General features: G+C 43.7%; 1 protein-coding gene across 1 annotated transcript in view; it reads left to right on the top strand.

Moving 5' to 3' along the window:
* Window positions 1–26,053, top strand: part of PLCD1 (phospholipase C delta 1) — a 151,830-nt gene that overhangs the window by 10,009 nt on the left and 115,768 nt on the right. The window lies entirely within an intron of this gene.

Below are 26,053 nucleotides of genomic sequence, written 5' to 3'. Positions count from 1 at the left end.
TATGACGGCCCATTCCTCCATGCAGATCTCCTCTAGAGCAGTGATGTTTTGGGGCTGTCACTGGGCATCACAGATGTTCAAATCCCTCCAAAGGTTTTCTATGGGGTTGAGATCTGGAGACTGGCTAGGCCACTCCAGGACCTTCATATGCTTCTTACAAAGCCACTCCTTCATTGCCCTTGCGGTGTGCTTGGGATCATTATCATACTGAAAGACCCATCCACGTTTCATCTTCAATGCCCTTGCTGATGGAAAGAGGTTTGCACTCAAACTCTCACGATACATGCCCCCATTCATTCTTTCATGTACACGGATCACTCGTCCTGGTCCCTTTGCAGAGACAGCCCCAAAGCATGATGTTGCTACCCCCATGCTTCACAGTAGGTATGGTGTTTTTTGGATGCAACTCAGCATTCTGTCTCCTCCAAATATGATGAGTTTTGTTTCTACCAAACACTTCTATTTTGGTTTCATCAGAACATATGACATTCTCCTAATACTCTTCTGGATAATTCAAATGCTCTCTAGCAAACTTCAGACGGGCCCGGACATGTACTGGCTGACGCAGGGAAACACGTCTGGCACTGCAGGATCTGAGTCCCTGGCGGCATAGTGTGTTACTGATGGTAGCATTTGTTATGGTGGTCCCAGCTCTTTGCAGATCATTCACTAGGTCCCCCATGTGGTCCTGGGATTTTTGCTCACCGTTCTTGTGATCATTTTGACCCCACAGGGTGAGATCTCAGGAGGAGCCCCAGATCGAGGGAGATTATCAGTGGTCTTGTATGTCTTACATTTTCTTATTATTGCTCCCACAGTTGATGTCATCACACCAAGCTGCTTGCCTATTGCAGATTCAGTCTTCCCAGCCTGGTGCAGAGCTACAATTTGTTTCTGGTGTCCTTCAACAGCTCTTTGGTCTTCACCATAGTGGCGTTTGGAGTGTGACTGTTTGAGGTTGTGGACAGGTGTCTTTTATACTGATAACAAGTTCAAATAGGTGCCATTACTACAGGTAAAGCGTGGAGGACAGCGGAGCCTCTTAAAGATGAAATTACAGGTCTGTGAGAGCCAGAAATCTTCCATGTTTTTAGGTGACCAAATACTTATTTTCCACCATAATTTGAAAAATAAATCTTGCCAAATCAGACAACAAGATTTTCTGGATTTGTTTTCTCATTTTGACTCTCAGAGTTGTGGTCTACCCATGATGTCAAATACAGGCCTCTCTCATCTTTTTAAGTGGGAGAACTTAACCACAGGGCGCCCCAGCCCCCCTGCCAGCGCTGCGTACACGCCTGACTATGTTCCCACAGGGGCTTTCTCCCTTTGTCCCAAGAGCTTGATCTCTCTCCCTCCCCTAAAAAGGACAATATTGCTACTTATCGTGGCTGCCTTCCATGGACTTTCCATGCTCACACATATCTCCATACCTCCAGTCTGATGAAGGTCTGAGTTGTAGACCGAAACGTCACATGATTTTGGGAGAATCTGTTGTACAAATACATTTCTTCTGCATATACTTTTTTTGAGTGCCGGAATTTCTTATACTAATACTACTCATCACTTAGACGGTTATTTTGTCTCGCAAAAAATGGCAACCCAAATGGCTATGCATCTATTTTGTCTGTTGGGGTCTATTGGGCCCTTCTAGTATTTGTTACTGCCGTCAATATGAAAATAATATATGTGATTGAAGCCTCGGTGTTTGCTGCAGTTGTACCTAATCTAGCTGTTTCCAGGCTTTGACATTATTGCTTTGAAACGTCTGCGTATAAACAATAACGTTTTTATAAATTGACAGCATAAATTAATAGTGAGGAAATTAAATTCCAATTTCATTACAAATCCTGCAAATTTTTTAAGAGTGGATTCACCTTTGGTATAACAACAAAGGAGTATAAAATAATTACTTAAAAACTGTTCTGCTTATAATGATGGTGTCATGATCTCAGTGCGGGTTTGACTCGCACACGTGGGGTTAATGTCTGGAACCAGTGCTGATGACTGGCATTTCTGGGGTTAAAGGTTGTGATCCCGGTGCAGGCTTACCTGCACACCTGGGGCTATGATTGTGGCCTCTCCCTGGTTCTGGGGGAGGCTTCTTATAGCCTCAGGATGCTCCCATCCCTGTCAGTTATACTCTTGCCCTTGGCATAATGTGGTGACCCCTGAGTGTGTTTTTGCTGTGTTCTGGTTGCTTGATAATCTGTGTATGACTCGGTCTATTCTCTGGATATTGCTTTGGATTCTGCTTGGTACCTTCTATGTCTGTTTGGTTTTGACTGCTGCTTGGCCCTGACTATCCGCTCTGTCTCATCCTTGGTACGTTCCGGCTATCTCTGTGTATGAACCCCGTTTTGCCTGACTCTGAGTAATTCTGTATAGTGTCTTTCCATCTCACTAGTCAGGATGCTAAGCCCCGCCCCCTTGCAGTCACATGACCGTAGGTACCGTGTCTGCTTGCTAAACTTCAGCATCCACAGGTCCTGTGCATCGGTACTTTCTGGCTGTACCTGACTCTGGTACCCCTGCAGTGCGGCTGAGTCCCTGCTCATCGGAGGCTGCACGCCAGCGCTGACAGGATCCTGACACTCAGGACACGCGCACTGGCTCTGTGAGCAAGTACAGTGCGGTGTTCCTGACAGATGGCACACAGAGTTGGACAGCGCCTTTTACAACCACACATAGACATGCTGTGGACACGGTGTTCCACTTTGCAGTCTCTGTTATCTCTTTTAGGTGACGCCAACTCTGTGTTCTCATTATTACTACCTCCCGGACTAGCACCGCTCCTCTCTTGGCATCAGCATCCAGCTTGGTTGTCACGTGAGCTATAAACGCTATGAAATGTCAATGCTGCAACCCATCGGCAGCCACGGATTGGATGCAGCGCTCATGTTGAATCCCCCACTGGATGTTGATGGCAGGAGGACAAAGGAGGACTCTGCATTGAATTTAGAATTACTCGGATCAAGGAGGTGAGTATCAGGGATTTTGGTTTTATTTCTCCTCCCTGGGCCCATTATGAAGGGTTTGCGCAGTAGAGGACTAACCCTTCAAGACATTTAAATCAAAATGTATTTCAGTTTTCATTGTAACTGGTGAGGCTTGGGTTACCATTCCAGATCTGTCATTTATTGTTCTCTCTGTAAAGAATGCAGGCACTTTACTGTCAGAGAAGAATATGCCCACACCCTTAATTTAATTACATATTCACATAATGTGAGTGATTGTCTATTCTATAATCTCAGTTTATTACTCGATCATTCCAAGGCGCTGTTTTTTCTTGTCTTTCACTTTTCTAACACCTTAAAACTAAAGTAGTAGAATAAGACAAAAAACACGGCACTCATACAGTAATGAGTTTGGTGCTCAAGTAGGGTGTCCAGCCCGTCGTATCAATAATTGAAAAAACTTGGCACTCAAAGAATATGAAAAAAAGAGTTCCATTTATTGTGGCGGTCGCACATTACAGACGCGCTGCTTCACACAGATCTCAAACCGGCATCCAGGTAAACCACTGACATGGCTCAAGACGGGATTTCCTTCTCTATATTGGGTTTGTTGGGGTTAACTCTGCATGGCCTCCCTCTGGTTTAGGGAGGGCTATTTGTACTCGCTCTGGTGTTGGGCTCTTTGTCAGTGCTACTTTCCGTTCTCGGCTGAGCAGCTGACCTAGTGACTCTGGTGTATACCGCTTGTTCCTCTGTGTGCTTGTTGTGTGTATGATTCGGTTTGTTCCATGTTCTGTGTCTGCTTGGTGATTCTGTACTGCTGTTATATCTACGGTTCTGACCCTTGGCTAAGTTCTCTGACTTCCCTCCTTTCTATGCCCCTGGTTACCGCGTTCCTGTCTGGTTTCTGACTTCGGCTTGTATTGCACCATCCTTCTGTCTAATCCCTAGGCTCTTGCGTTACCCTTCGGTTACTGATCTCGGCTTGTCTGACCTCGCTCCCGGCTACGCCGGCTTCCGCTGTCATTCTCTCCTGTGCGGGAGTTAGCTCCACCTCCAGCCACTCCCCCGGTTGTCACGTGTCTCAGGTCCTGCTCTTGTGCGGCTCGCACTGAGCTTGCGGCTGCACGATCTGACTTTAGACTGCTGCTCCCTCCTTGCTCCCTCTGGTGTTCGTCACACCGCTAGGGCAACTACCGCATCTACTTACTGATACTTTCATGGTACGCACAGCAGCACCCTATCCCCTTGGGAGTATCATTATACAAAGCGGAATATAGAATCTTCATATCTACTCTTCTGAACCAGTTAGTTCTGATGAAGGTCCTCCTGTGGACCGAAAACGTTTAACAACGTGATTTCTGGATGCACAATAAATGGAACTCCTTTTTCATATTCGAGTGCCAAGTTTTTCAATTATTAAAACTAAAGTTGGCCATACTACAAGGTGCCCATATGATTACCAAAAAAAGTTGATGGTAATAGACAATATCAACCATAATGAACGTTCATAAACAAACATTTCAGCCAACAGGAGATATAACACCATTCTCTGGAAGTCGGATATGTTGAAATTTTTTGTATGACAGTCGGACTACAGTTCTTTCACTTTTAGATAAGGTGTTTTTTTTAAAAAAAAAAATATAGTTCTCAAGATTTGTTGTCTATGTTGTTGAACATGTGCTTCCCCATTTCACAGCAAGTCTTACACGGCTAAAGGAAAGAGCAATGTAGACACGCAGAAGAGCAGAGGGTTCTGCAGAGAAGAAGGGACCAGAAATCCATATATATATATATATATATACGGTATATATATATATATATATATATATATATATATGTCCTGTCTATAGAGTAAAATATATTATGCCATTTTCAGTGCTAAAGAACTGGACTGTTTTTTTTCACATTTTAGGCTCTGTTCACAATTTGTTATTGCCTTTCAACCAAATTTCTACATCGGGAGGATTTTTAAGTATTTGCATCCAATGGAAGCTTCAGATGATGGAAGTCCTATAGGACCCCACAGTAATAAGAACCCCGTACTGCATGGATTACTATTGTTTACTTATACGCTATTCCATAAAAAGACAAAATAGACCTGCTGACTTATACTGACCTGGGTAGGGAAAAAGTGCATATGCCATGGGAATTGAGACTTATGGATATGTTTGGCATCAGGAATTATGCTGAATAAATGGTATATAACAAGCGTGAACATGGCTTAATATCATCCCCACTAATTTTAAAATACAGGGGTGCAGTGTCTAGTTTTTAGAGGAGAGAGGGTTACACATTTTCAGTCTACTTTCACTATTGTGAACAAGAAATTCAGAAATTTAGACTGATGACGAGTTTCCATGCATGTCAGACCAGCTCACTGCTGCAGATGTGCAGACATTAGACACGGAGATAGACATCTGAGGCCTCCCACAATGTGGTAGATTATCAATCCCCCGAGAGAGTCTCTAGTAACCACAATACAATGTTTCAGAGACATTTTTGTCTGTAAAATCAATATATCTTCATCTGAGATGCTGAAAATAAATAACTATAAAATAATAATAGAAGATAAGAAATTGGACATTTTTTAATTAAAAGGGTTGTCCACTATAAAGGGGTTGTCCACTACTGCTACTAAATGTTGGGCCTTGATAAAATAATAAAGCTTATACTCGCCTCCCATGGCGGTGCTGTTCCAGTGGTGGCGGTGCTGTTCCAGCAGTGTCGGCACTCGCGCTCCCGCGGTTGTGATGCGGTTGCAGGACATAAAATGCCTGGCAACCAATCAGTGCTAGCGTCAGTCTCCACCTACGGACAAATTGAACATGAAGAGGAAGTCCGGGCTACAGCTGATCTCGGACTTCCTTTTCATATTTAGTTCATACAAAGGCGGAGACAGTGACTTCAGGGCTGATTGTGCTTTGGTGTCATCTTCTAAGTCCACATTCCCACCATGAGAATTTGGTGAATTTTTGATGTTGAAAATTTTCTGCACCATGAGGTTGCTTGTGTTCTTTTTTCATTACTTTTTTTGTGTGCATTTTTTTACATGCGTTTTTGATGTCGCTTTTTTTGTACTCCCTGTTTTAAATAAAGTTGATTACTTTTTGTTACTTCCTGGTATTTGGCTTTGTTAAAACTTTATTGGTACAGTCATGTGCAGATTACTACATGCAATTTTACTTATCTAATCCAAGTTGGTGTGAGGAGGCCGAAGTGTGTAGACGTGGAGAGAGAAGCTGGGAGACTGAGCGGAGTTGAGAGCTCATTCCCAACTGGAGCGCATGATCTGGAGCCTGGTCTCCACGGTTGTATGGATACTGAAGGTCCTGCAACAGAAACCAGAGGAATAGGAAGCTGTAAATGCTCTATTCCCACCTAAGACTCGGAGGCACAACAGTAACGGGTGAGCCAAGAGAAGAGATAAAAGGCTACAGCTGTCTGCCATACGAGGTAGATCTGAGCGGGAACAAGAAGGAGGAACTTCAGTGTAACACAGTACTGCATGTACCTCAAGCAAGCGCTAGGAAGGAGACTACACAACCTATCTGCATAGAGAGATTCCTGAGTTGCTTCCTGGCTAATCAGCTCCTGTGCCATCTGTAATCTGGACCCTGGACTGCACTTACAAAGTAAAGGTAAAGAAACTCCATTCCGCTGTGTCCTTGCCTTTTTTCTGCAATTTCTTCAGCACTGCTACATCTCTGTGCCAGACACTGCACCCTCTTCCTCAACCCCTATTCTCTTCATCTACTCTGCCCTGGGACTACAGCCCTGCCTGTGGAGGGCTATAACATCACTGCTGGACCCCACCATCTATCCCAGAGGATCTGTCTGCAGCGTCGGCTTAACACCTCCCTTGCCGAACACCACAAGTGGCGTCACGAATCACTCATAAACTTTATTCCATCATTTCACCCCCCTTTTTACATGGGCGCCCAGGGCCACGGACCGAGTCACCGCTGCTGTGACACCTCCCTCTGAGAGACCGGCCCAGTACCGAGTACCCCACAGCACTGGGAGGGTGACCCACATAAAACTCTAGCCTACCCAGCAGACAAGTTGACAAGTTGTGGATTATAGACCTGCATCAACAGGTCACTTTATTCTGCGTAAAAAATAAAATTTCCTACAAAAGAGGGCTCACACCACATCATGAATAATGTAGTCATAACTTTATATCTTCAGCTCTCATTTATAATGCAAAAAAAAAATAAAAATGCACAGGCAATGATATAGCAAGGTAACCACAGTACATAATGTTATATATATATATAGATGTGGCCTATGAGGTGATATCAAGAGCACGTAATGGTTCTTGACTGCCCCAACATGTGCTTTGATGTAGTTTTGTTGGTGTATATTGAAGATTTACAGTACCACTTTACGACCTATAATAACGAGGCATACAAGCGGCCATAAATCCAGGCAATGAGTGTAACAGGAGAGAGATGACTCATGGGATATGTAGTACTTTACATAATCGTTTCACCCATAGAAAGCTCTGGTAATATCAAAACAACTGTAAGAATGTCACCTTGTTCCTAATCCTGTTATCAACTATGTTTTCTATGAAACACCGCAGCATTTCAAAATAATACATACTAGTTTTTAATGCAGGAGTCAATGTCTGATTGATGCAGCCTGTGGTTCGGGGAGTATGAATCATGTCCCAGGTTCCATTTAAAAAAAAAAAAAAATAGTTGAAGTGAAAACTTTGATAGAAGCATTTCAGAGAACAGTGAAGTTGAAAGCACAAGCGGGGATGAGGTGACTAGTCCAAGAAGAATGACCCCGATGACTTCTCTCTGCCCACTCAGCTAGACCGACAGGTCTCTCCCTATATACATAGGGCAGGAGGTGGGCACAAGGCAGGGGGATAAGCTTCTTGGACCAGTCACCTTGTCCTCAGCCCCTTATCAAGGCTACAGTGTAAGGCCGAAGTCGCACAGTTCTTGGACCAGTGTTATACTACGAGGAAGCTCAGATCTGCGATTATTTTCTCATGCCGACTCGTTATGCTGAGATTCTATCTGAGAATCGACTTGCTCTCATTCATACAAGACTATGGGTGCGTGAGAAACATCGCACTGCACTCGAATTGTCATCTGAGTGTAGAGCGATTACCGCGGACACCAGAAATAGCGGAGATGGAGAAATTACTTTCTCCGTCTCCTCCACACCTGTGCTCGAATTCTGTCATGCGAGAGGATCGGGGCACGGAGCACTGATGCTCAGCTCACGCTCGCAGCAGAGTTTGAGCTGAGTGTCATTAGCATCATTATCTTATGCTCTCTGCTAATGTGATCCTGTCATAAATCATACACACTGTGCATATCCTCATATTCAGCACAGAACACAAGGTATTCTCCAGATTAGAAGTCATCGCTTACCCATTGGACCCTCACCAATTTCTGAAGATGTGAACAGAGCAGCAGTCATTTTTAATGGGAGCGCTAAAGATAGCCCAGCGCTGTGCTCGGTTGATTTCCGAGATTCTAATGAATGAATGGAGCGCCGCTGCGTATGATCCACCACCGCTCCATTCACTCAAGGCTCGTCGGACCCCCAACAATTGGCAAGTTATTACCTATCCAATAGCTGAATAGTTGAATAGCGAATGCCCCTTAAAGATAAGGTCACATGAGTAGCCTTCATCATGTAAGCCCAGCATCAGAATAATTTCACATCTACTATACAAAGTTGTCTGACCTCTGCAGTAAGAGATGCCGGCTGCACATGACATAGTACAGCTTTTCACACAGCACTACAAACAATCGTCGTCATGGCCGCCTCCGTGTGCTTTGTAGCAATAATTCAAAAGTAAGAAAGAAAAAAAAATCAAGGGAATATTACTGCTGTAAACTGAAATTCAAGCCTTGCCCTGCCAAACAGGAATAGAAAACCACAATACAATTGTGGTAAGATATATCGTATTTGCATTCCGTAAATCTACATGCAAGCTTTGGATGTGGTTTTCTGTTTTTAGAGTCTGTTGCTTCTTTAAGCATTCATTTACCTCTGAACGCCATTTTACAGTTTACCCATAGAACTATGTAGTCTTGTTAAATACTCCTATCATCCAAAACACTAAAACCACCCACAAGATGTTCGCAGCAGATCCTTTAAGTCCTGTAAGGTAGGGTTCCCCAACTCCAGTCCTCAAGGCCCACCAACAGGTCATGTTTTCAGGATTTCCCTTGTATTGTACAGGTGATGCAATTATCACCTGGGCAATACTCAGGAAATCCTGAAAACATGACCTGTTGGTGGGCCTTGAGGACTGGAGTTGGGGAACCCTGCTGTAAGGTGTGATGATCGGACTCATTTTTCCAGAACAACCCTCAAATGTTCGATCAGATTAAGAGCTGATGAATATGAACGCCTGCTCAATACAGTGAACGTTTTGTCATCTCTTTTTCATACCATGAACCCTTTGTCTCCTCCAATTTTTATTTTTATGTTGGCAATTTTTCCTTCTTTTTTTCCCGAGAGCCATAATTTGTTTTTTCATTTGTCAGTTCACATAACCATATGAGAATTGCTTTTTTGCAGGTTGTCTTGTAGTTTTAAATGACACAATTCATTTTACCATAGAATGTACTGGGGAAAAAAATAGGAAAAAAATGGTGAAAAAAATGCAATTCTACCATTGTTTTTTGGGTTTGTTTATACTGTATGTATTGTAAGGTTAAAAAAAAGTAACGATGAAAAATGATTTTCCATGTCAGTATGATTATGGCAAAACCAAGTTTGCATAGATTTTTTTTATTTAACTTGTGAAAAAAAAGCTTCTAGCAAAAAAAAATAAAAAAATTTGGGATTATTTGACAATCTTCTGAGGCCCTTAACAATGTTATTCTTTTTTTTGTGTGTGCTTTGTGAGGGCTTGTTTGATACCTCTTTGAGGTACACAGAATTTTTTGATCAGTTTTTATTGCATTTTTTGGAAGGTGTGGTGACCAAAAAAAACCATTGGCTTTTGGTATTTTTTTTTTTATGGTGTTTACTATATGGGTTAATTAATTTTATATTTTGGTAGATTGAGCTATTATGGGTGTGGCAATACTAAAAATGTTTACTTCTTATTATTTCTTTATTTTTAATAGGATAAAAGAAGTGATTACATTTTTTATACATTTTTTCTTAATTTTGCAGCTACTTCACATAGAGAACATTAGCATTGCCTATAAAATTTAATTTTCTTAGCCCACTACCCTAAACTTATTGCTTCTATTTCTTTGTTTTACATCTTCATACCACTTTAAAGAAAAAGGGGTCTATCAAATGAAATGAGCAACATTTTACTTTTAAAATCTAGAACTAAAATGTCACATTTAATACTGTGTCCCAATTTGTTGTTAATGATACTAAATTAGCATATTTGATTTTGACATAGAGAATAAAGAATATCCCAAGGTTAGCAGCTTACCTGAGAAATGGCTCTTCAGCTGCTTTACTTTGACTTCTATATGCTTAAACTTGTGGGATTCCAAAGCTTTGTCATCAGATCACTTGTCAAATGCGTGCTGTAACATTAAGAAGAGTGTGATGTCATGTAAGTTTGAACTGGAAGAAAAAGACTGAACATTATAATTATTCTGGCCAGATTCACATATGATATTTTGCAATTTTTTTTTTTACTGAGGAAAAATCAGCAGCAATAACCGGATTTGGTACATTGCACACTCCAAAGACATACTGAGAAGAACAATGATTAAAATGCCTGCAAAACGCTGTGGACTATGAAGGTGCTATAATAAGTGAATAAAATAATTGTAGTACATGGGAATTTATTAGTGATGAGAGAGCGAGCTCGCCACTGCTAGATACTCGATCAAGCATCAGGGTGCTCGGTTACGCTCGTCACTCAATCGAGTATCGCTGGTGCTCGAGCGCCACGCTCGAGTCCCGGCCATGCATGTTTTACGGCTGTTAGGCTGCGTGTCCACGATCAGGAATACTAGCGTCCTGGACGCAGCGTGTTTTTGCGGAATTAAAAATACTGCGTTGTACAGTAAAAGCACAGTGGATGGGACTAAACTGTCAGCACAAACTCACTTGCGGTGCAGGTATCCGAGCCACAGCATGTCACTTTTTCTTGTGGGAACGCTCTGCCTTCAGTGTGGAATTTCCCCATAGATTTGCATTAGATGCACTAAATCCACAGTTTTTTAAAAAAAAGCACATGCATTGTAAGTACGTTTACGCAGGTGTTTTTAGCAAGGTTTTAATAAATAAATATTTTTAAAAAATGATGTGGGGTCCCCACTACTTTGGATAACCAGCCAAGGTAAAGCAGACAACTGCAGGCTTATATTATCAGGCTGGTTATTATTAATAAAGTATTTTTTTTCTGTGTGTGTGTTTACTTTTTATTGCAGGGTTAGTAAAGGGGTGTCTAGTACACACCTCTCCATTACTAACCCCAGGGGTTGAAAGAAACTGTGGCTTTTGACAAATCACAGCTGACATCAAACCCAATTGCCACCGCACCAGGGCAATTGGGAAGAGTAGGGCAAAGAGCCAGAATTGGAGCATCTAATGTGATGCGCCAATTCTGGGGTAGATGTCGGCTTACATTTTTAGGCTGGGAAAGGTCCAGTAACCAGGAATCTTTCCAGCCTAATAATATAAGCCGGCAGTTGTCTGCTTTACCTTGGCTGGTTATCCAAAAATAGGGGAGACCCCCATGTCATTTTTTCAATTATTTATTTATTAAATCCAGGCTAAAATCACTTGCATAAATGCGCTTACAACACATGTGCTTTTTTAAAAAACTTCAGATTTACTGCATATAATGCAAATCAATGGGGAAATTCTGCACAGAAGACTGAGAAATTGACATGCTGCGGTACAGAAACCCACATCGAAGGTGAGTTTACACACTGTAAAAAAGAAACACAGTGGCATGGAATTTCTATTAATCTCATCCACTGTGCTTGAACTGTACAATGCAGCGTTTTGGACGCAGCAAAAAAATACGCTGCATCCAGAACGATGAGGATGTTTTTTTCTTCTTTTTTTAAATTTTGCCTTATAAACAAGTCATTATACAGGAAAGAATGTTTTTTCTGCAAAGTCCATTTTATCTTCGCTTTTATTGTCAGTCTTTAAGACCTGGGAGACAGATGCAACCAGGTGTCTCCCCACATTCCCACATGCTGTTCCCATTTCAGTTGAGCACTGTTTCCATCCATTTCAGCGATTTTCCTGGCGCCCCCAGCCCTCATGTTAGGGTCCTTCCGAAAAATGCTTGAGTTTCCCATTGACTGCTATTATCCTGAATAGTCGAATCCGTCCCACCATCTGACCTGATTGATTCGAGCACTGGAGCATTTTAGTACTCGATTATTACTAGAGTTTATCAAATGTTTGCAATTGAGCTCTTCTCAGAAGGAAGAAATTGTCTACCTAGCGTCACCTATTGGAGGTGGTTATCCTATAACTTAAAGAGATTGTCTACTACTATCCTTTGGATAGGTCATCAAGATTTGATCAGGGGAGATACGACACCCGGCATCCCCCGTTGATCAGCTTTTCTCTATGTCGATGGCTGATCAGTTATGGAGCAGCTCAGTCTACTGTATAAAGGCCGCTGACAGGTATTGCACATCCATCACATATTTAAATCAATAGGCAACCTCTCATACATTTGATCTATTCGTGAGTAACTCCTCTGCAGAGCCTTGTTTGAATGGAGCAGAGGTCAATTACAGTTCTCAGCTTTTTACTGCAGTCTCAAAGGCAATGAATGGCGCAGCGGTGGTCATGCTTGATCTCTGCTTCATTCAGATGTGACTTTGCAGAACTCTGAATTGTTGGGGGTCCAAGCAATTGGCCCTCTTGAGATCAGTACATTATTCCTCAAAATTCTAAGCCCGAACAAGGAGGACATTAATCAAGGAGGCAACACAGAGACCAAAACTAAAGCTGAAGGTGCTATAGAGTTCCTAAAGCATAGACTGGAGTATCTGCCCATATGATCACATTAATTTGTACACTCCATAGAGGTGGCCTTTAAGGAAGAGTGGGCAGAAAAAAGCCTTCACTTACACACAAAAATTGTAAAGCTCGATTTGAGTTTGCCAAAAGACATATGGGAGACTCCCAAATGTATGGAGGGAGGTGCTGTGGTCAGATGAGACAAAAAATTTTTGGCCTCCGAGGTAAACGCTATGTCTGGTGCAAAACCAGCACAACTTATCATCCCAAGAATGCCATGTTTTTTTGGTAGTAGGGTCAGGGAAAATGGTCCAAGAGAAAACGTATAAGGGTATGTGCCCATGTAGCGTTTTAAACCGGACACTCAAAACCGGACTCCTTCCCAGAAATCGCGCGTTTTCTTCGCGCGATTTTACCGCGATCATGTTCGCGATTTTCGCGTACGAAAGTCAAGCACTTTCCAAGCGATTTGAAGCATCGCTCGGAAAGTGATTGACAGGTTGGTCACACTCGTCAAACATAGTGTTTGACAAGTGTGACCAGCTTTTTACTATTGAGGCCGCCTATGCGGCCTCAGTAGTAAAAGATAGAATGTTAAAAATGATAAAAATATAAAAAATCGGGGTAAATTTACCTTCCGACGTCCCGCGCAGTCTCAGCGACGCTCCCGTTCCCAGCGATGCCTTGCGAGACATGTGATGACGTTGGTCTCGCGTTGCTATAGTGATCTCACGAGACCGCTAGAGTAACGAGAGACTACGTCATCACAGGTCCTTGCCGCAAAGCATTACTGGGAATGCTGAGGCCCGGGAAGGCTGCTTGTGACGCCGGAAGGTAAATATACCCCGATTTTTCAATTTTTATTCTTTTTTTTTTTTTACAGGGGTATGGTACCCAGGGCTTGGCGGACAGTCTCCTCTCCTCCACACCGTGGGTGCCATGAGCACATGAGACGCTTAACTTTGCGCATGGTGGGCATAGCCACATGCGGGAAGTAAGCGGTTCTCATGCATTCCTATGGGTGCGGAATTGCGGAAATTCTTTGCGATTCCGCAAAAAGAATGAGCATGCTGCGCTTTTCCGTGATGTGATTCCGCCGCGGAAAAAAGCGCAGCATTAGCACAGCATGTGCGGAATGCCATAGGAATGCATGAGGTGCGTTCTGTACACGATTTTTAAACGTTTTCAAGCCGAAAATCGCAGCAAAAACACTTAAAAATCGCATCGTGGGCACACAGCCTAAATGTTTTGAAGTGGCCTAGTCAAAGCCCAGACCTCAATCCAATTGAGAATTTGTGGTCAGGCTTGATTATTGCTATTCCCCAGGGAAAACCATCTAACGTGTAGGAGCTGGAGCAGTTTCGCCTTGAGGAATGGGCAAATATCCCAGTGGCAAGATGTGGAAAGCTCATAAAAACTTATCCAAAGTGACTTGCAGCTGTAATTGCCGCACAAGGGGAGGTTCTACAAAGTACTGACTTTAGGGGAGGGGGGTGAATAGTTATGCACACTGAAGTTTTCAGTTATTTTGTCCTATTTGTTGTTTGCGTCACAATAAAAAAGAAAACCAAATGTTCACAGTTGTAGGCATGTTCTTTACAAGAACTGATACAAACCCAAAAAGAAAAGTGAATTTCCACGTTGTGAAGTAGCAAAACATGAAAAATGCCAAGGGGGTAAATACTTTTACAAGTCACTGTATGTGCTCACTGAGTAAACACTCTCCAGATGAGTAAAAAAAAACTAGCTAAGGCCTGTTTCACACTTCAGTTGTTTGACGTCAGTTGCAAACCGCCAAAGTGTGAAAAAACAGATCCGTTTCCGTTTTGCAATAAATGGATGCCATCGGATCCGTTTAGAAATTTAAAGGAACCGATGTCTGGAAAAGGAGAGAGAGAGAGAGACTTTTTTTCGCCACTTTCAGAACGGCGTTTAGGGTTAAACTGCATGACAAGGAAAATCTTCCGGGCATGCACAGTTTAAAATAGCGGTCCGCCGCTGGAAAAAAAGTTACATTGTCCGTCTACTCCAGCCGGCGGACGCTACAATTCTAACGGATCCGTCAAAAAACGGATGCAACGGACGTCCATCAGTCAAAATCCGCCATCTATGGGGAAAAAAACGGATCGGCCAAAAAAATGGCGGATCGTTTTTTTTCTAAAAATGGCGGATTTTGACTGACGTCAAATAACTGAAGTGTGAAGCAGGCCTACCTAAAGGAAGTGCGTTGTAGTATCACAACATCCACTGTCAAGTCAGATGATCGACATTTTCTCCTTCTTTAGGATGGCATCCAGTAACGCGGCTCTGGTTGTCAGCAATTTACAAAAAAAAAGGTATAAGGCCTCTTTCACACATCAGGTTTTCGGCTTCAGGCGCGATCCGGCGCTTTTGACTAAAACCGGATCCGTCGAAATGCAATGCCGGATCCGGTTTCCCCCCATTGACTTGCATTAGAGCCGGATCGAGCCGGATGGCCATGCGTTTCATCCGATTTTCGCCGGATCCGGCAATGTGACGCGATCCGGCGTCTGGAAAAAACGGAGACTGTAACGTTTTTTGTATCCGTCGAAAAAGCCGGACACGCCGGATCCGGCGTGTCCGGCTTTTTCATACAAGGGCTTTTTCATACAATGAAAGCCTATGAGCGCCGCAATGCGCCGGATCCGGCGACAGCCGGATCCGGCGGCCGGATCCGGTTTCTTTGGTCTGAGCATGCTCAGTAGCTCTGCCCACAGGACATATATAAAAGCAAGACAATGGGACCCTCAGCCACACCCAACATGCCACCCAAGCCAAGAACCAGGAGCAGGAGAAGGCAGCAGACATCTGCAGCAGCAGCACCATCAGCACCACCCCAAATGGAGCAGCATGCTGAACAACGGGAGGGGAGTCCAGCAGCAGATGAGAGACGGTAATTATCAAATCCCCCATTCCTCCAAACTAGGGCTATGGAATATCAAGATATTCATTGGCCCTTTGTTTCTCTTTATTCAACAGCCGCCCAATAGATGCAGCAGCAGCAGCAATGGCAGCAGCAGAAACACCACCCACAGCCATGGAGTCTGGCCATGAGGAAGACAGCACATCATCTTCTGGGAGCCCTCCCTCGCATCGTCAGCGTTTGACGGTAAGTTTTTATTTCCAAAATCCATCATCTCTGTAATATATGTGTATTCATTGCCTTTTATTTCAAAACAGGAATCACAAGATGAAGAGGAGCTCCCAGAAGAAGAAGGAAGGGGTGGACAGACACTTGGAGTGGGCTCACAATTGGTAAGTTTTTTGCATCAAACGCAGAAACACAACATCACACTACACACAACACATAGAAAACAATGTTCTGCAGACCACACACAGCAAACAAATGCCTACATCCAAAGACATAACATTTTTTGTTTTCTTCTCTAGTCTTCCCAATCTGGTGCTCGGCCAAGAGGTCCTCGCAGTGCCTCCCAGGGTCGTCGGCGACAGCAACGCGGCGGTCACCAGCGTGTAAGTATAAATATTTTTGCTTTGTTTTTTTTGCACTTTTTATTTCATTTCTTTTGTGGAGGCTAATTATGTTATTTTTGTCTTTTTCTTTAACAGCCTTCACAGCGTGCTCCCGACTCTGACGGTGAGGATGGAGGGATTGATGTGGACCGCCTCATCGATCTCGTCAGAGAAAGGGAGCCGCTCTGGAATATGGCTGACCGCCGCCACGCTGACCTGATCGTTACCCGACGACTCTGGGAGGAAATCTGTTCGCTCCTTGTGGACCGCTGGGAGGACCTCGAAGCTCGGGCCCAGATTAAAGAGCGTAAGTATATACAGTACCGGTTGCTTGATTTAAACCAGTGTTTCCCGAACTCCAGTCCTCGTGGTCCCCACGGATCATGTGTTCAGGATTTCTATTTACTTTGGAAATCCTGGAAACATGACCCCTGGGGACCATGAGGACTGGAGTTTGGGAAACACTGATGTTGTATACTAACCACTTTGTCCTTTCTCGTTTCAGGGGAGAGAATTGTGAAGCGGTGGCGGTCTGTGAGGGATCGTTTCAAGAAGGAGTTCAATAAAGAGATGCGGGCCCCGAGTGGATCTGGAGGACGCAGGAGCAAGTACAAGTACGCATGAGCCCTGTCGTTCCTCCGGGAGTCAATGCTCACCAGAAGGTAAATATTACACACCACATGTGACAAAAAAATGTTTAGATGTAACTTTTTTTTTTCAGCCAGGGCCATACCATGTCACTATTTTAATTGTTTTTTTTTCTCTTTATTCCACAGCACGGTGAGCAGCACTCGGGAGCCTGCACAATTGGACCCTTCTGAGGCGATCCCTGAGACCGGCACCGAGGGACACTTCGACCGCCCCGGTACATCTGCACCTTCCCAGCCTTCCCACACATTCGACCCATCTGTCCCATCCACCAGCACAGGAGCATCGTGGCCGCCTACATTACATGAAGCTGCTGGTGAGGAGATCGCTTTCCCTTTACCCCACCCTTCTGCCCCTGCCACCTCTAGTACACCTGCGGGTACTGGGCGGCAGCGGCAGAGGGGTCAGGAAAAGACTTATGCGCCAGAGTTCTTGCATCTGAATGCATCTTTCCAGAACTGTCTAAAAGTCTTGTCAGAGCAAATCTCCGCAGGCTTTCAGCAGATCAACTCCAGCATTCTGGAGGTGAAGACACTTCTGCAAACCATGCATTCAGAAGCAAGATCTTCGCCAAACCACACCTTTTTCAGGTCTGTTGTGGAGCGCATGGAAACGCTCTCTCCTGCCCAGCAGATGCATGTAATGCATTCATGCCACGCTGCTCTCCAGCAAGTTACCTCCCAACCTCCTCCTCCCACCACAGTAGTTCCTCCACCTGCACCCCCTCCAGCCACTTTCCATCCTCCCCCTCCTATTACATCTACACCCCCTCCAGCCACTTTCCATCCTCCCCCTCCTATTACATCTACACCCCCTCCAGCCACTTTCCATCCTCCCCCTCCTATTACATACCATCCACCTCCCCAGCACCATCCACCTCCCCAGCACCAGCAACCTCCCCAGCACCAGCAACCTCCCCAGTACCAGCAACCTCCCCAGTACCAGCAACCTCCCCAGTACCAGCAACCTCCCCAGTACCAGCAACCTCCCCAGTACCTGCAAACTCCCCAGTACCAGCAACCTCCCCAGTACCAGACATCTCCCCACTTCCAGCAACCTGCCCCGTACCAGACATCTCCCCACTTCCAGCAACCTGCCCCGTACCAGACATCTCCCCACTTCCAGCAACCTGCCCCGTACCAGACATCTCCCCACTTCCAGCAACCTGCCCCGTACCAAACTCCTTCCCCATACAACTTGCCATCAACATCATCTGCTCCTACAGTCCCTGCCCAACCCTCCACTCCACCACCCACCACCTCTTCTGCTTCCCACATGTCCACCCATTCTGTAGTTTTTTCCACACCTTCACCTCTAACTGTTCCTTCCCCACCACGATCCCAGTCCTCTCTCCACACTCCCAGTGTCGAAGTGTCCCGCAGCCCCTCCAGCAGTATTTCCACCACACACTACACAGATTTATAATGTGTGTATTTAAATAAAAATGACCAGTTTTATGGTTTCAAAGCTTTATTAAACAAGTTTATTAAAATTTTAAAAAAGTTTACTAAAAAAAACATTTTTCAATAAAAGTTAAATTATTTTACACTGGTTGTCTGTCATTTCTTTCTAAGGCGAAAAAGGTTAAATACAGGGTATTTAAAAGGTGAAATGGTATTCAAAACTAGGTATATAACTGTGGGTAAATTTTAGCTTTTTGCCACAGTTGTGTTCCTGGTTGTGTTTGAAGCAAAGTATTTCACCTAAAAAGTTGTGTTTATTGTTGGTGATTTCATAACAATGTACACAACTTTTGTTAAAAGGTGAAATACTTTGCATAAAACACAACCAGGTACACACCTGTGGCCTAAAGCTAAAAATAGAGACCATGACAAGATAGCCAACTTTGGTTGGCAAAGGTATATACTGTTGGTACAGAAGGTACACAAGTTTGGTTGGGCACAAATCTTTCACACTCTGTCATCCTGCCAGTGTACTCTGCCTTGAGGTGACATAAAGTATAGTGCAAAATTGTCCCTCATTACTGAAACCGTCACAGAACTTCTAGTGGTAATGTCATGGTAATCTTGCAAGGTGGTTTCTTCAGAGGTGTCCTCAATGGAAATGGGTTCCTTGCAGATAACAAAATTGTGGAGTACCACGCACGCTTTGATCACCTCGTCCACAGTTTCTGTCTTGAGGTTGATCGCAGTCAATAGGACCCGCCATTTGGCTGTCAGAATACCAAAGGTACATTCAACCATTCTTCTTGCTCTTGTGAGGCGGTAATTAAAAATGCGTTTTGGTCTTGTCAATCCTCTGCTAGAGCACGGTTTCAAAAGGTGTTCTGACAGCTGGAAGGCTTCATCCCCTACACAGACAAATGGCATAGGTGGACCAGATGTTTGCGGCAACGGTCTAGGTGGTGGGAACTCGAAGGTGTTTCCATACAGTTTACGCCCCATGGCAGACAGTTTGAAAACTTGAGAGTCATTGGAGCGGCCATAGGCCCCAATATCAACCGCAATAAATTTGTATTCCGCGTCAGCGATGGCCATGAGGACAATTGAAAAATATTTCTTGTAATTGAAATATTCCGATCCCGATCCAGCTGGCTTTACAATGCGGATATGTTTCCTGTCCACAGCGCCCAAGCAGTTGGGAAACTGACATATCTGTTGAAACTTGTCAGCAATTTCAATCCACCTCTCTGTTGTGGGCTCTGGTAAAAACTCTTCAGCTAAGGAGTCCCACAGTGCACGGCATGTGTACTTCACTATTCCAGATATGGTGGAAATCCCGAGTCTGTACTGGAAATGCAGTGACGAAAGGGATTCTCCAGTTGCAAGAAATCTGTGGGGAATTAAAAAACAATAAATTAGTTTTAAATCACAGCATTACATACCAAAACTCAGCTATAACACTTGGAGATACAAACTACCACCAACAAGATTGCAGTGAAAGTGTGCTCTGATGCGATCACATCCAATAAATGTGGCTTACCTTAAAGTCACCATCAGACGCTCTGCGGGTGAAACAGAGAAGCGGCAATAGGTGTCCGCTTTTCTTATGAGGTGTGCAATGCGCTCCACCAAGTAATCAAAATTCTCCATTTTCATCCTAACATATCCAAAAAATGTATCCGGGTTTCGTCGAAGGTCCATGCAGAGTGTAGAATAGACCCCACGCGTCATTCTCTTGGCTGTGATGGGGTGGATCCACAAACGTCGTCTACGATGCCTGATGCGCTGCTGTCTCGCTCTCTCCTTCTCCAGAACAATCACCCTCAAACGATTCGCCTCCGCTATAAAATCCGCCAAATTCTTCAAAATATTTCCAATGACAACATCCATCTTCGCCAGTAACTTGCTCTTCTCTCCAACCTGCACTTTCTCCTCTACAACCTGTCAAAGAAGGGCTGTAGGAACATGCTATATATAGTTTTCCAGTAGCCAATCCCGTTCGGAAGGCCACAAGGGTCAATTTTAAAAACCGGATCCGGCGTAATCCGTCGAAAAACGGATAGAAAAACGGATGAACCGGATCCGTCACATCCGGTTTTACTAAACATTTGCTGGATCCGGCGTTCCGGCACGACGCCGGATCGCGCCTGACACCGAAAACCTGAAGTGTGAAAGTAGCCTAAGAGAGATATGCTGACACTGGTGACGTCTCCTGTATAATGTTCCATCTGTCTTTTTTTTATTTCATGCTCTCACCTGATTTGTCCTGTCTCTCTAACCTGATTTGACCTGCTGGTTTCTGCATCAGTGGACACGTTTAGTGACCTGTAGCAAAGCAGTAGATAAGGTTGGTGATAATGTACAGGAATACCAGAACTCTCTCATCTATGCTGAGTGCACAGAGAACTCATCAGAGGTCTATACAATAAGTTACATAACATGGCAACTTTATCAGGACTATTAGAACCTTGGATATTGTGGCCTTTTTGCAGTTTGCTCAGTTTTGTCACACGACCACCTATAGAGTCATGAGAAAGTCATATTAGAATGTTCCTGGAATAATGGTCTTTTTTATAGTTTACAATGCGTTTTAGATTAGCGTTTTATAATGCAGTGAGCCACTATTAAATCTTAACGTATATTTGTGAACTATATTAAAGTCTTTTTAAAGGGAATTTGTCAGTAGGATCAACTCCCTAAGCCGTCTACATGGGCATGCAGGTCATAAAAAGCTGAATAAAATGATACTGTGATATCTGCAATCCAACATATTAAGGAGAAATCTATGTTTTTTTAATATGTAAATGAGACGTTAAGATCTATGGGCCGGACAAAGATCTCCCTGAGAGTCTGACTCAAGAGATAATTTTCAATGAAAGGTGGCGTTACCAGTGTAAGACATGTAATGACTGACAGTCTGCTCTCCTCTTCTACTTGTCTCACACTCGTAACGCCCTCTTTCATATAAAATAATCTCCAGAGGCCGATTCTCAGGGAGATCTATGTCCGGCCCATAGATCTTAACAGCAATTTACATATTAAAAAAACATGACTTTCTCAGGAATAAGACATCGGATCACAAATATCAAGGTATCATTTTATTCAACTTCCTCTGACCTACCTGCCCACATAGACGGCTTAGGAGGGTTGATCCTACTGACAGGTTCCCTTTAAAGTGGTCTGTCAAATTTATTAGGGATAAAAAAGTTCTTCTCAGTTGTCTTAGGATCTATTGTATACAGAAATGTTTATCTGTAACCATTTACGGGAAATGTGGTAATGCATCAGGCTATCCTAAGATCACGTGAAGAGCCTGTTAAACTTGATTAAAGTTTATTTTTATTTATCCTGCATCACATGTGCATGAAGGACAATAATCTGTAGTAAATCTAAGTAAATACCCTAAGAGCAAAGAACATGTGACATCTACTGTATAACGCATTGCTGTGTTATTAAGTTACCAAACATATGTCTTTTCACAACAGAGTAAAAAAAATCTGAGAACGGTCACATGGGAAAATTTGTGAACACCATTGTTTCATACTCCATCTTAAAGGTAACTTGTCCCATTAAACATGCAGTCCGATCTGTGGGCAGCATGTTATACAGAAGAGGAGCTGAGCAGATTGATATGTAGTTTTCTGGGAAAAGATTTAGTCTAACTTGTCATTGTTTTCCCATTTTATTTCTTGCTTATTCTGGATTTAGGAGTCCAGTGGGCGGGTCTGCTCATTGACAGTCATCGGTGTATAACCTCTTATACAAGGAAGGCTACCAATCTACCATTGCATAGCAATGTGCTGCGGATGATTTATTAAGAGGAGCACAGCTTTGCATAAATTTGACGCGTAGTTGCCTGAGTGTCAGACAATAGATATGAACCAGCACAGGTTTGCAATACATATAATATAATTTCTGGTGTACATTTTTATAGATCATTCAGGCCGTGTGTTCACATATCTGTGTTTCGCTCTGACTACGGACCAAGATGCAAAGGCCAACGGTGCGTCTTCTAACTCTAACTTGACAGCCTCAAAGGCATATGTGTCGTGAGTACCTGGAACGTTATTCCAGGTACAACCACCAGGGGGTGAGATAGTGAGAAGAACAGAAGCTCACCATAAGCGAGGACCTGCAGTAGCAGAGCCAACATCGTTAGGTGGCAGTAGAGAAGTCGAACATGCCGAGTCGCTAACAGCCGAAAACGCAGTACCAGGGAGGAAGACAGGAGCAGAGTCAGAGGCGAGCCAAAAGGTCAAAAAGCCGGTCGGGAGCACGGTATCAAAAGGATGATACGGGAGTACAGTCAAAAACACGCCAATGGTCAGAGCCGGAAAGGACCAGAGAAATCAGACACGGACGACAATGGGGCAGGTCAGAGTACAAACCAGGACATCCATGGCGGGGAACAGGCACACGGACACATGCTAAGTAGGGGATAGGGAATGGGGCACACTAACACGGGTATTCAGATAGCAAAGGACACACACTGGGTGCACTGCGTCAGCTGCTCAAGCCAAAGACAGAAACTATCACTGACAAGAGCCATCGGCGGAAGCACCGCAAAATAGCCACCCCCATACCAGAGAGAGGCAGAAAAGGTTAACCCCCACATGACCAGGCCGGGGAATGAAAAGCAGAACGCAAACTCCGATCTGGATCTTGACAATATTGAGTTCGGGTCAGTAGACATGCGGATGGGCCATGCATAAAAGTCCATGCTTGGCCCCCAAAACAAGGGTGTGTGAATCTGACTTTTCTGCATCAGTTTTGAAAAGTGTTAAGTGAAGGGCAAAGTTGTTGCATATCAGCACAAAAATGACTTGCACCAAAATGTGTCACTTTTTACAGATCTTGATAATTTCCCCCTCTTTTTAATTCCACTAGAATAGGGTCACGCAAATATTAGGAAACTTGTGAATAGATTTACAGAAGAAATACCATTTACATCATTTTCTAAATGCATAGGGCTTACAATAAGCCAGAGTATTTGTGAGATTACGGTATATGGATTTAGTAGAAATAAACAGAACAATTTGTGGGTGGCTTTTAGACAGTGAGTAATATCCTGACTGCGCTATAATAGGCTCCCGGCTGGAATTATGTAATAGAAGAGTTCTGTTCTGTACACTGTGAATGGGGGTTACTTTTTTTTTCACTTTCTCTATTTACACTGAAACTGGGTAAAATTTTGTAAAATTGCATCAGTATGAGTCAGATGGCCATATAACTCGGACAGGGATAGCAACGCAATGCTCGGACTGGCCAGCAGCTCTCACGACCTGAGCATGATAGCCGCATAGAAATATCAGGTTGTGAAAGCCAGTAGGAGCGCTGCGTTGCGATCCCCGTCCGTGTTATCTGGCTGTCCGACTCTTCCCTTAGGCTGTACTCACAAAAAGTAGTCACATTTGCCTCGAATCATGAAAGTGATAAAGACAGAATTCTGGAGTAAATTGCTTTTAAAACTCTCAAAATTCTTGCGTAATGTAGTGTATCACCTGATCTGTGAACAAAGCTGGTCTTGATGACTTGGATCAAATTGAAAATTGCGGCATAGAAGCTGGGGCTCTCCCACGATCAGGGCAAAAAAACTCTTACTGTGGCTGCAATGTGTGAACGCTTCCTTATGGAGAAATATTACTAAAAATTTCAATAGCTTTGCACCAACAATAAAACAGTGTAATACTGAGGCTATAGAAGGCAAATAGTGCAAAATGTTTAATGAAACTAAACTGCAAAAATGACTTTTAGCCCCAGTTGCATGCACTTAAGAAAAAAATTGTACCTACAGATGGACAACTCCTTTAAGCACCGCAACTGCTATCAATTAGGGGGCTGAATGTTCATCACTAGAAAAGTAGTGGAACAACCCTTTAACTTATGCTTGAGTGAACAAAGCGCAGATCCATAGTTATTAAACGTTTCATTTCTTACACTCGTCTAAGACAAAATATAGTTGGAAGGAAGTGCATGAGTTTTATTAAAAGACAATTCTCTTACTAAATTTGGCACATTTGGGAATGTCAGGTATTCGTGGGCCCGGGGCAAAAAAGCCTCAGTGGATCCCTTTAACACATACCACAATTCATGACGCACAAATAACAGGTACACTATAATGCCAAAGATTTCACTTCTTACATTACATGTGTGACATCTATTGTAAATTCCACAAAAGCTCAGAGACCAGCACATCCTCGACACGCACAGTGCAAGCACTGGGAGGAATTAAAAGCCTGCAGTCACACAGAGTAACTGCAGACTTTTCATTTTAGATCAGACAGTATAGCCCTCCGTACAGTATTATGGACACCACATAGTCCTCCGTACAGTATTATGGGCACCATATAGTCCTCCGTACAGTATTATGGGTACCACATAGTCCTCCGTACAGTATTATGGACAACACATAGTCCTCCGTACAGTATTATGGGCACCATATAGTCCTCCGTACAGTATTATGGGTACCACATAGTAATCCGTACAGTATTATGGGTACCACATAGTACTCCGTACAGTATTATGGACACCACATAGTACTCCGTACAGTATTATGGACACCACATAGTACTCCGTACAGTATTATGGACACCACATAGTCCTCCGTACAGTATTATGGACACCACATAGTCCTCCGTACAGTATTATGGGCACCACATAGTCCTCCGTACAGTATTATGGGTACCACACATAGTCCTCCGTACAGTATTATGGGTACCACATAGTCCTCCGTATAGTATTATGGGCACCATATAGTCCTCCGTACAGTATTATGGGTACCACATAGTACTCCGTACAGTATTATGGACACCACATAGTCCTCCGTACAGTATTATGGACACCACATAGTCCTCCGTACAGCATTATGGGTACCACATAGTCCTCCGTACAGTATTATGGGTACCACATAGTACTCCGTACAGTATTATGGACACCACATAGTCCTCCGTACAGTATTATGGGCACCACATAGTCCTCCGTACAGTATTATGGGAACCATATAGTCCTCCGTACAGTATTATGGGCACCACATAGTACTCCATACAGTATTATGGGCACCACATAGTCCTCAGTACAGTATTATGGGCACCACATACGGTAGTTCTCAGAGTATTATGGGCCCCATATACTGTTCCAAACAGTATAATGGGCCCTATATATTGCTCCATACAGTATAATGGGCACCACATAGCTCTAAATACAGTATAATGGTCTATTCAGCGTCTCCTGACTCTCTGCACTACTCAGCACAGAGGGCTCGCTGCAGTGACATCATTGTGCCCTCTGCCCTGAGACGACACAGAGAGTCAGAAGTCATTGAAGAGAACAGAGCAGCGGAGACTGGAGCACTGGGGAACGGTGAGTATTTGAGGGAGGAGCCAGTGCCAGCGCTGGCTCCAGGCTCCCCGGATTCATAGGTACCATAGTGTACCGGTGTCCCTGACAGTGAGTGCATGCATCCACCCAACCCCATTTTTCCAGGACCCCTGCACTTGCCCGGGTGATGATGCTGATCTGTGCTTTTCATGGATAGAGCACATATCCATTGTAGTCTATGTAGCAATTCACATGTTGTTTTTGATCCAAATCACAGATCAAAAT

This window comes from Dendrobates tinctorius, unplaced genomic scaffold, assembly GCF_039654945.1.
Source record: "Dendrobates tinctorius isolate UK_male_01 unplaced genomic scaffold, ASM3965494v1 ptg000070l, whole genome shotgun sequence".
NCBI classification, from domain to species: Eukaryota; Metazoa; Chordata; class Amphibia; order Anura; family Dendrobatidae; genus Dendrobates; species Dendrobates tinctorius.
The sequence above is the reverse complement of the archived record's forward strand: the minus strand, read 5'-3'. Positions and strand labels throughout refer to the sequence as shown.